General features: G+C 45.8%; 1 long non-coding RNA gene across 2 annotated transcripts in view; it reads left to right on the top strand.

Moving 5' to 3' along the window:
• LOC144379178 (uncharacterized) overlaps positions 1-8,404 on the top strand; it is a 48,681-nt gene extending 40,277 nt beyond the window's left edge. Inside the window, exons 3-4 of one of the 2 annotated variants that reach the window (XR_013441547.1) lie at positions 1,383-1,782; positions 8,022-8,404. This is a non-coding gene — a long non-coding RNA (uncharacterized LOC144379178). The remainder of the gene's footprint in view (positions 1-1,382; positions 1,783-8,021) is intronic. The other variant, XR_013441548.1, reaches the window with a different exon arrangement.
• Positions 8,405-12,347: the final 3,943 nt, after the last annotated feature.

Here is a 12,347-nt window from a genome sequence, read left to right as displayed (position 1 = left end):
TCTAGTTAGAAATTCAAAATCTCGGAATCCTATCCCGACCTGCCAGATGAGAACCAGTGATTTAATAGGATGCCCAGGGGTTCCTAAGGATAGTGAAGTGTGAGAAGGGTGTACCCTCTAGCCTGGGGTACACCCGGTGCAGCTCCTCGAAAAGGAGGGGGAGGCCGTGCACAGCTACCTCACTGGACGTCGTGGGGCTCGCTCCAGCCACTCTTCCACCTGCTGCCCTGTGCCTGAGGAACTCACTTCCCCTCGCTGAGCCACAGTTCCCACAGCTGAAAAAAGAGGGACAGCGGCATGGCCGGAAAAGGAAATCTCTGATCTGCCAAAGCATTTTGTTTGGTTAACAGCTTTCAAATACTGGATTTGTTCCTAACACGCAAAAAAGGGAATTTGACCTAAAATACCAAAATTCTAGTTTCTCCTGAAAAGTTAAGAGACTCTGCACTTCTAACAGGCTCGTGGGTGATGCCAGTGCGGCTGGCCCAGGGACACACTGTGAGGAGCCAAGTGTCAGAGTGCTCACGAGCTCCGCGTGAGACCTCCACATCTCTTAATTCTAATGGGCAGGAGTTTGCCCAAAGTTGCACCCACTGTGAGAGACCCCTAAGTCTGAAAGATCTCAGCAAGTTCCACTAAAATGCCATGAATTCCATGCCAACCACGTACAAAGCCACAGTGAGAAAGGCTGCAGCTGGTCGCATGGGAGGTGTGACCACCCCCAGACTGCTCACCCGCTTTGGCCGGCAAGGCCTTGCTGTGGTCACAGGTGGCCCAGCCCTGCAGAGTTGATGCTTGCCTGCCCTGGGCAGGAAGCAAGTTCAGGTAGAGACCTTGGCAATGTGAACTCCACTCCCCACCACCCATGTACAGTGGATCAAGGGCTTCACCTTCTTCACCTTCCCAGCAGACCCGGAGCCCCCCAGACTGTGATCTGGCCGTTCCCACTCACCCCTTCCCCCCAGCACCTGACGCCGCCCGATACACATGCTGAACAGATGAACAAATGTGCAGTTTTCACAACACATCATCTTAAGTTGGTCTCCGTTGGCCATCCAGACCTTCTAGGGCTCCCCGTTATCCCTCCCACTGTTTACTTGTGAGTGTGCAAGGACCACGACCCACGTCACCCGTATACTCAACACAATCTTGTTAGAAAAGAGCCTGTTGCTCAAAAGCCACAGACATGGCTTCCTGAGGCAAAGAAGGAAGGGGAAGGGCGGAGGTTCTCAAGTTCCAGCAGGCGTGTTAAATGCGGAGACCCAGGGCTTCCGCTTAGACCCCAGCATCTGCATTTTAACACACTACCCATGACATTCTGGTGCACGGGAGCTTAGGTTCCCTCTGTCACTACTGTCTATCTCTCTGCCTTCCTTTGTTAGTGTGAACCAGCAAGGGGCTTTGTTCACTCATCTGTTACTTCAGCCCACGCTGATGAAGCACCTACTTCATGCCAGGTGCCACGTTATGTATGGAGGCCGTGCAAGAGGATAAGACACAGCACATGTCCCCAGAGGGCTTGCCTACAGCAGAGAGGGGAGAGTGGACAATCCAGAAAGACGTTTATGTCCCCAGTGCCATGCAAAGGGCTGGCATGAGGAACTGTGGGTCAGAGGAGAAGTTGGCCCAGGACATTGGCCAAGACCATCCCCACCAGAAACTGCAGTTTGAGAAGGGCACAGCCAGGAAAAGCCCAGTGTGGCCAGGATCTGGGATTTCAGCCGGGAACACAGCATGAGAAGTCTGCAGCAGGTGTGAACTGCCCACATTCCGTGAGTACAGGTAAGATGCCCTGGTAAGCTTTGGAATATCACCCGCTCTTTAGAACCTAAATGAATATCGCCCATCTGAAGACAGTTGGCAATAAAATGGTCTTTACAGTTATTGAGAGTTTGCCCTGATCCTGCCAACCCCCATGCTTGATTTAAAATCCTTCCATCCAGAATTATTAGTTAAGGGCAGTTTATCAAAGTAAAGATGGATAGTGTAAGCAGATTTTGCTGCTGGCATTCAGGGAAACGTGTTATCCCCTCTGCCGTTCAGCAGAAGTTCTTTAATCACGGTTGATTGAAGGTTACCAGCCTTGAATTATTAGTTAATGGCATCACTACAAAGGAGTGATTCGTTGGACAAGTAAACTTTGCAAACGAACAGATCCTGAGTTGCTGGGTATTTCATCCAAAGCTGAAATGCGCATTATTTCGACTGTCTTCACAGTGCAAACAAAATCCAGAGCAGAGGCTAACATTTAGCCGTGATCTCCGCTCTCTCTGTGCACTGGAGATGTTGAGAAGACAGAACCCAAGGTGCAGTAGAGTCCCCAAATATTCTGGCTCACCTGTGCCTGGAGAGCTCCCTCATAGATGGCCTTGCCCTGTGGCGGAGGCTCCCCATGCAGATTCACTTTCTGGGTGGAAGGAAGCATGATTTCAGACACTGTAGCTCAGTCACCCTTCACTCAGGACCTATCCCAAAACACCAGCCCAGCCTGGGCAACACCACTGACCATTCCTGGGGGGCCCGGCTGCCATTTCCTTGGTACATTTGCTTGAAAGCAAATTATGTTTGCTCCAAAGGAAAAGACTATTCATTTTGTCACCTGCTACACTGGGGGACATCCTCCCCCTTTTCCCTCACAGGGAGTCTGGTTCATCCTCAAATCCTCTGAAAGGCAAGGTCAGGGGAAGCAGGATTGCTGTGGACTCCTCAGCCCATTCCCCAGCCTCACGGACCCGCCTGCCTCCTGCCATGCTGCTCCCTCAGCCTCTGGCGCTGCCTCCCTCCTGGTCACTGCACAACTCAGCAGCACCTACTGGGGCTGCCCCACCCCCCAGATGAGGTCAAACCCCCTGTCATCACAGCCTCCCTTCTATAGCAAGGACCACAGCCGTGTGTGTGTGTGTGTGTGTGTGTGTGTGTGTGTGTGTGTGTGATTGTCTGATTAATTCTTGTCTTTCCCTCAAGTTGTTCTGCTCCACTAGAACAGAGATCATTGTTTCTGCTCCCTTTGACATCCCAGGTATCCGGTGTTGGGGTTTTAGTGGGTTACTAAGAGCCACCAGAGAGAGGCAGAGGGAGGTGGGCAGGTGGGGAGCAAGGTGTCAGCTTTATGTCCATGAGGAGGGAGGCTGCCACCCAGTGGGCTCGCCAGCCCGCCCTGTGTGCTATACGGCCTGCAGACTAGACCCTGGGCAGCCACCCTAGGCAAAATCAGGCTCTGCTTGCCCTGGCCTGCTGCCTCCTGAGTGGAGAGGAGAGAACAGAGAATGCCCAGGGCCCTAGGCATTCGGAAAATAGGAAATACAGGTGGACTGCAGCCACAGATCATTCCTTCCATGGACAGTGCAGGCAAGGTGTGGTTAGCTGTGCCAAATTAGTAGTGGTCTCCCTTATGGGAAAGTGAGGAGCTGGGGAAAAGGGTCCCCCCAAGACCTAGCATAGGGCCTGGCACAGAGCAAAAGGTGAGTGGATGGAGGGATGGATGGCTTTGGTGGATAGGTGGGTAGATGACTGGGTGGATGGATGGATGGACAGACAGGTGGGTAGATGGGTAGGTGAGTGGGTGGATGGATGGGTGAATGGATAGATGTGTGGATAAACAAGTGGATGGGTGCATGAGTGCGTGGGTGGATGGACAGATGGACAGACAGGTGGGTAAATGGCTGGGTGGATGGATGGATGGATGGATGGACAGACAAGTGGGTGGAGTAGGTGGGTGGATGCGTGGGTGGGTGAACAGATGGGTGGGTACATGGGTAGGTGGATGGAGGGATGGACAGGTAGGTGGGTAAATGGCTGGGTGGATGGATGGATGGACAGGCGGGTAGGTGGATGGATGGATGGACGGGTAGATGGGTACATGGATGAGTGTGTGGGTGGAGGGATAGGTGAGTGGGTGGGTGGATAGATGGATAGATGGACAGACGGACAAGTGAGTGAGTGAATAACCCAGGAAAGGACAGAAGAAAAAGGTATGGTACTCAGTAGACACAGTACAGACAAAGTCAAGGAGTGGGGACAGCCCTTCCTATGCTGGGAATTATGAGAAGCTGGACAGTGACCTTCAAATAAGTTCTGAAGAAGCAGCTAGGGAGGGATCACTTGGGCCCTATAGGTCAAGTCTGAAACTCTGGGCCTATGAAACCTAAACCATACTGTCGTTTCTCTACCTAAAATCTTCAAGTAGTTTTCCATGCCCAGAGAAATCAGCCCCCATCAACCTCTCCAACCCCTCTACCCTGGCCAGTGGCCTCCAGCCTCCCTTCCAGTCTGTTCCTTGAGCCAGTGTACCCCTTTCAGCCAAGCCTCACTGCTGCTCCTCTGCCCAGGGGGCACCCTGCCCCAGCTGGCTCCCACAGGCCTCTCAGTCCCTGCTCAGTGTCACCCCTCAACCCACACAGAGCACTCCTACACACAAGTGGCTGTGCATCTGTGCATGTCATTCGCTGTCTTTGGCCCTCAGACCTTGGCCCCTGAGTGCAAGAATGTTCTGCTGTGGCCAGGGAGCCAGATAGAGCCCCGCATAGAGGATGCTCGTCATTGCCAGGGCAACAAATAGGAACCCCAGAGATAACAGAGTACCACTGGCTATCAGGGAGATATAGCCAAGCTTCTGCCTGGAGGAGAGGGTAAGTACTGAGGGCCCAGAGGATCAGAGCCCACAGGTGACCAGGGGAGGAAGAGAAGGCTTCCATAGAGATGGCTATGGAGGCCGGATAGTTCCACAGGTAGGATGGGTGACAGGACTCCAGGAGGATGGAACAGCATGAACAAAGGCCTAGAGGGGCACCAAGGAGGTGTTTGGTGTAATGACCTCTAACTGGGAGTTGCTGGAGTTTCCTAGAGAGGGAGATCAGGGTCAGGATTTGAAAACCACTGAATGGAAATCCATAGGCACTGGGGGGCCACTGAAGGTTTTTGATCCAGAGAGAGCATGATGGGGATGTTAGTACCCGATGGACCAGAGATACTGGAAGCAGGGAGACATTTCAGGGAGGAACATGGCAGAAGGGACAGGCTCTGTGATGCTACATTCATCACAATGTGGCAGCTTAATGTCTGGAGAGAGAAGGAGGAAACAGAGTGACGGTGACCAAGGATCAGCGATGGGCTATCTCAGTCCCTCCAGCTGCTCTAATGAAACGCCACAGACTGGGGGGCTTATAAACAACAGAGGTTTAACTCCCACAGCTCTGAAGCCTGGGAGTCCACCGTCAAAGCACCAGCAGATTCAGTGTCTAGTAAGGGCCAGCCTCTCTTTGTCCACCATGTCTTCCACATGGGGAAGGAGCCTCTTTTATAACGGCCCCAATCCCATCCATGAGGTCTCCACCCTTGTGACCTAGTGCCTCTCAAGGGCCCTGCTCACAGCTGCTATCGGGAATTAAGATTTCACATCTGAATCTGGGGGAAACACATTCAGTCGGTAGCACGAAACATCAGTCATACGCATGTGAAATTTGTGGCCAGTCGGGGAGGACGTCTTGTGAGGCCAAGTTCAGTTTGGCCAAGAGCAGGAAGCTGTTCTCATCCCCTTTTAGACCCCACTCAGAAATCAATGTCCTCCTAAAGCCATAAAGGAAAGACTGATCTATTTGGCTACATGATGCTTTAAATTATTTATTTATTTATTTATTATTAATTAATTAATTAATTAATTAATTATATTAAGTTAGCCACCATACAGTACATCATTAGTTTTTGGTGTAGTGTTCAATGATTCATTAGTTGTGTATAACACCCAGGGCTCATCACCACATGTACCCATCCCCCTGCCCCCAGGCCCCTCTGAAACCCTCAGATTTTTTCCTGGAGTCCATAGTCTCTTATGGTTCATCTTCCCCACTGACTTCCCCCCCTTCAGTTTTCCTTTCCTTCCCCTAATGTCCTCCGTGCTATTCCTTATATTCCACATATGAGCGAAACTATATGATAACTGACTTTCTCTGCTTGACTTATTTCACTTAGCATAATGCCCTCCACTTCTATCCATGTCGATGCAAATGGTGGGTATTCATCCTTTATGATGGCCGAGTAATATTCCATTGTATATATGAACCACATCATCTTTATCCATTCATCTGTTGAAGGGCTCTCAGCTCCTTCCACAGTTTGGCTATTGTAGACATTGCTGCTATGAAAATTGGGGTGCATATGGCCCTTCTTTTCACTACATCTGTATCTTTGGAGTAAATACCCAGTAGTGCAACTGCTGGGTTGTAGGGTAGTTCTATTTTTAACGTCTTGAGGAACTTCCATACTGTTTTCCAGAGTGGCTGTACCAGCTTGCATTTCCACCAACAGTGTAGGAGGGTTCCTCATTCTCTGCATCCTTGCCAACACTTGTTGTTTCCTGCCTTGTTAATTTTAGCCATTCTAACTGCACCAAAGACCATAAGATACCTAGGAATAAACCTAACCAAAGAGGTAAAGGGTCTATACTCTAGAAACTACAGAACACTTATGAAAGAAATTGAGGAAGGCACAAAAAGATGGAAAAACATTCCATGCTCATGGATTGGAAGAATAAACATTGTTAAAATGTCTGTGCTGCCCAGAGAATCTATACTTTCAATGTCATCCTTATTAAAATACCATTGGCATTTTTTGAAGAGCTGGAGCAAACAATCCTAAAATTTGTATGGAACTAGAAAAGATCCCAAATTGCCAGGGGAATGTTGAAAAAGAAAAACAAAGCTGGGGGCATCATGTTGCCTGACTTCAAGCTATATTACAAAGCTGTGATCACCAAGACAGCATAGTATTGGCACAAAAACAGACACGTAGATCAATGGAACAGAATAGAGTCTCCAGAAATGGACCCTCAACTCTATGGTCAACTAATCTTTGACAAATCGGGAAAAAATATCCAATGGAAAAAAGACAGTCTCTTTAATAAATGGTGCTGGGAAAATTGGACAGCCACATGCAAAAGAATGAAACTGGACCATTCTCTTACACCATAAACAAAGATAAACTCAAAATGGATGAAAGACCTCAATATGTGAGACAGGAATCCATCAAAATCCTAGAGGAGAACATAGGCAGTAACCTCTTTGACATCGGCCACAGCAACTTCTTTCCAGATACTTTAAATTTCCACATGGAAAAAAATACCAACACATGACACATTGGGAAAATATTTGTAACACATGAGTGACAGAGTTAATAACCTCATATATAAAGAGCTCTTACAAATAAATAAAAAGGACACCAACTCATTAGAAAAATGGGCAAAGAAAAAAACCAGGAAGTTCATAGGAAAATCCATGGCTCATAAATATTTTCATATGCTCAACTCATTTCAGTTATAATGAAAGACATGGAAATTAAAAGTACAATTATAAACAATTTTTTTAAAATTTTACTTAGACTAATAAAGATTAAAAATTAATGGTTAACACTATTGATGGGAGTGTTGGAGGACAATTTGCCAACAGGTAATTAAAATTTAAAGTGTACATCCCGTTAATCTAGGAATTTCACTTTGAGCATTTTACCTGAACAATATATTTGTACATGTGTATAAAGAAATGTGAGTAAGAATACTCTTGGCAGTATTGTTTGTTGTAGCAGAAGGCTGGAAATCACCTGAATAATCTCAGCAGGGAAGTGCTTATGTAAATTACAATATAATCATACAAAAGAGCAGTATGAAACCTACCTCTAAAAAGCTAGATAACAATGCATGTGTTGATAAGGTGCAATCCTTGAGGTGGACAGTTAGGTGAATAAATAAAGGTTTTGGACAGTTTTCATACCTATTAAAATTAAAGAATTGATATACATACCTATTCAGAAGATACAGTGAATCATAATCACTTCTGGGAAGGAGGACCAAGGGACTGGAATCTTGGAGGGAAAGAAACAGCCTCTTTACAGATTGTTCTTTCAGACTGTTCAAGTTTGACCATGCCCTTATTACACCTCATTTTAGTCATTGGCATTTCCTTCCCTCCTGGTGCTTAGGGCCCCAATCAGCCTTCCATACAACTTCTAACCCCATCAAACTTTACTTTCAGCAGCCATGACTTGGAAATACTGTTGAAAAATTGAGGGGGAGCAAGGTGGCGGAGGAGTAGGAGACCTGGATTTCGTCTGGTCCCAGGAATTCAGCTGGATAGGGATCAAACCATTCTGAACACCTACGAACTCAACAGGAGATCGAAGAAAAGAATAGCAACAACTCTCTGAACAGAAAAGCGACCACTTTCTGGAAGGTAGGACGTGCGGAGAAGTGAATCCGAGGCGATATTCGGGAGGATAGACGGCGGGGGAGGGGCCTCCGTCGGCCGCTTCTGGCAAGTGATAGAGCCGCGGAGCACAGAATCGGAACTTTTAGAGTCTGCTCCGCTGAGGGACGTCACTCCGGTGGCTAAGTGGGGGGTGGTACCCTCGGGGGACAGTGTGGTCTCAGGACCCTCGGGGTCACAGAAAGACCGGGGGTGCCTGAGTGCGGCAGAGCTCCCAGGTATCGGAGCGGGGAAGCCGGCTGCAGAGACGGAGCCCAGGCGCGGGCTCTCAGCTCGGGGTTGCCATAGACCGTGATCCGCGGCACAGTCGGGCCACTGCTCCTCCAGCAGGGACCCAACAAGCGGCAGATCCGGGGAGACTCACCTTCTTCCCCGGGGAGGAGCAGCGCGGGAGCGCACCGCGGGGATCTGCTGGGTTTGGAGACTCCACCCGGGGTCGGGTGCCAGATAGAAAGGCGCGGTCACAGGCCGGGTGAGCACGGAGTGCGGCCGGAGACCGGGGAGACGGGAGTGACTGACTGCTTTTCTCTGGGGGCGCACTGAGGAGCGGGACCCCGAGTTCTCGGCTCCTCCGGAGCGGAGACGGGAGGCCGCCATTTTCACTCTCCGCCTCCAAAGCTGTACGGAAAGCTTGCAGGGAACAAAAGCTCCCGAGAGCAAACCCGAGCAGATTACTCAGCCCGGACCGGCAAGGGCGGGGCAATTCCGCCTCCGGCAAAGACATTTGGGAACCACGGCAACAGGCCCCTCCCCCAGAAGATCAGCGAGAACAGCCAGCCAAGACCAAGTTTACCGATCAGTGAGAACGGCAGAACTCCAGCGCTAGGGGAATACTGCACATAGAATTCATGGCTTTTTTACCATGATTCTTTAGTCTTTCAAAGTTAATATTTTTTTGAACTTTTTTTTTAAATTTTTCTTTTTCCCTTTTTCAACCAACATCTTATCAATCCCTTTTTAAAAAAACATTTTTATTTTTCATCTTTAGAGTCATATTCTATCCCTTCATAGTAATTACCCTTATTTTTGGCATATATATATAAGTTGTTCTCTCTTTAAAATTTTGAGATACAGTTTCTTCTAACAGATCAAAATATACCCTAAATCTCTAGTGTATGGCTTTGTTCTAGTCTCCTGCCTGATCACATTCTCTCCCTTTTTTTTTCTTTTTTTTTTTAAATCCTCTTCTTTCTTTTTTCAAACAACTTATCTTATCAATTCCTTTTATACAATTTTTTATAATTTTCATCTTTACAGTCATATTCCATCCCTTCATCGTATCAACCCTTATTTTTGTACATATATAAGTTTTTCTTTCTTTAAAATTTTGGGAGGCACTTTCTTCTAACAGACCAAAATACACCCAAAATCTAGTGTGTGGCACTGATCTATGCACCACTGATCATATTTGATCATATTCTGCTTTTTGTTTTGATCTGTTTTTGTTTGTTTTTATCTTTTTCTTTTTCTTTTTTTTTCTTTTTCTTTTTCCTTTCTTTCCCTTTCTTTTCCCCCGTTTTCAGGTCTTTTCTGATTTGTTTAGAGTATATTTTCTGGGGACGTTGTTACCCTGTTAGCATTTTGTCCTCTCATTCATCTATTCTCCTCTGGACAAAGTGACAAGACGGAAAAAATCACCTCAACAAAAAGAACAAGAGGTAGTACCGACTGCCAGGGACCTACCCATTAGTACGATGTCATACCTAGAGTTCAGAGTCATGATTTTAAAGATACTAGTTGGGCTTGAAAAAAGCATGGAAGTTATTAGAGAAACCCTTTCTGGAGAAATAAAAGAAATAAAATCTAACCAAGTCGAAATCAAAAAGGCTATTAATGAGGTGCAATAAAAAATGGGGGCACTAACTGCTAGGATAAATGAGGCAGAAGAGAGAATCAGTGATATAGAAGACCAAATGATGGAAAATAAAGAAGCTGAGAAAAAGAGAGATAAACAACTACTAGATCACAAGGGCAGAATTCGAGAGATAAGCGATACTATAAGACGAAACAATATTACAATAATTGGGATCCCAGAAGAAGAAGAAAGAGAGAGAGGGGCAGAAGGTCTATTGGAGCAAATTATAGCAGAGAACTTCCCTAATTTGGGGAAGGAAACAGGCATCAAAATCCAGGAGGCACAGAGAACCCCTCTCAAAATCAATAAAAATTGGTCAACACCTCGACATCTAACAGTGATACTTACGAGTCTCAGAGACAAAGAGAAAATCCTGAAAGCAGCTCGGGAGAAGAGATATGTAACCTACAATGGTAGAAACATTAGATTGGCAACAGACCTATCCACAGAGACCTGGCAGGCCAGAAAGGACTGGCATGATATATTCAGAGCACTAAACGAGAAAAATATGCAGCCAAGAATACTATATCCAGCCAGGCTGTCACTGAAAATAGAAGGAGAGATAAAAAGCTTCCAGGACATACAATAACTAAAGGAATTTGCAAACACGAAACCAGCCCTACAAGAAATATTGAAAGGGGTCCTCTAAGCAAAGAGAGAGCCTAAAAGCAACATAGACCAGAAAGGAACACAGACAATATAAAGTAACAGTCACCTTACAGGCAATACAGTGGCACTAAATTCATATCTTTCAATAGTTACCCTGAATGTAAGTGGTCTAAATGCCCCAATCAAAAGACACAGGCTATCAAATTGGATTAAAAAATAAGATCCATCGATATGCTGTCTGCAAGAGACTCATTTTAGACCCAAAGACACCCCCAGATTGAAAGTGAGGAGGTGGAAAACCATTTACCATGCTAATGGACACCAAAAGAAAGCTGGGGTGGCAATCCTTATATCAGACAAATTAGATTTTAAACCAAAGACTGTAATAAGAGATGAGGAAGGACACTATATCCTACTTGAAGGGTCTATCCAACAAGAAGATCTAACAATTGTAAATATCTATGCCCCTAACATGGGACCAGCCAATTATATAAGGCAATTAATAACAAAAGCAAAGAAACACATCGACAACAATACAATAATAGTGGGGGACTTTAACACCCCCCTCACTGAAATGGACAGATCATCTAAGCAAAAGATCAACAAGGAAATAAAGACTTTAAATGACACACTGGACCAAAGGGACTTCACAGACATATTCAGAACATTCCATCCCAAAGCAAAGGAATACACATTCTTCTCTAGTGCCCATGGAACATTATCCAGAATAGATCACATCCTAGGTCACAAATCAGGTCTCAACCAGTACCAAAAGATTGGGATCATTCCCTGCCTATTTTCAGACCACAATGCTTTGAAACTAGAACTCAATCATAAGAGGAAAGTTGGAAAGAACTCAAATACATGGAGGCTAAAGAGCATCCTACTAAAGAATGAATGGGTCAACCAGGAAATTAAAGAAGAATTAAAAAATTCATGGAAACCAATGAAAATGAAAACACAACTGTTCAAAATCTTTGGGATGCAGCAAGGGCAGTCCTAAGAGGAAAGTATATAGCAATACAAGCCTTTCTCAAGAAACAAGAAAGGTCTCAAATACACAACCTAACCCTACACCTAAAGGAGCTAGAGAAAAAACAGCAAATAAAGCCTAAACCCAGCAGGAGAAGAGAAATAATAAAGATCAGAGCAGAAATCAATGAAATAGAAACCAAAAGAACAGTAGAACAGATCAACGAAACTAGGAGCTGGTTCTTTGAAAGAATTAACAAGATTGATAAACCCCTGGCCAGACTTATCAAAAAGAAAAGAGAAATGACCCAAATCAACAAAATCATGAATGAAAGAGGAGAGATCACAACCAACACCAAAGAAATACAAATAATTATAAGAACATATTATGAGCAGCCATATGCCAGCAAATTAGATAACCTGGAAGAAATGGATGCATTCCTAGAGATGTATCAACTACTAAAACTGAACCAGGAAGAAATAGAAAACCTGAACAGGCCTATAACCACTAAGGAAATTGAAGCAGTCATCAAAAATCACCCAACAAACAAAAGCCCAGGGCCAGATGGCTTCCCAGGGGCATTCTACCAAACATTTAAAGAAGAATTAATACCTATTCTTCTGAAACTGTTCCAAAAAATAGAAATGGAAGGAAAACT

This window comes from Halichoerus grypus, chromosome 10 (genome assembly GCF_964656455.1).
Source record: "Halichoerus grypus chromosome 10, mHalGry1.hap1.1, whole genome shotgun sequence".
NCBI classification, from domain to species: Eukaryota; Metazoa; Chordata; class Mammalia; order Carnivora; family Phocidae; genus Halichoerus; species Halichoerus grypus.
This window is presented reverse-complemented; position numbering and strand designations above follow the sequence as displayed.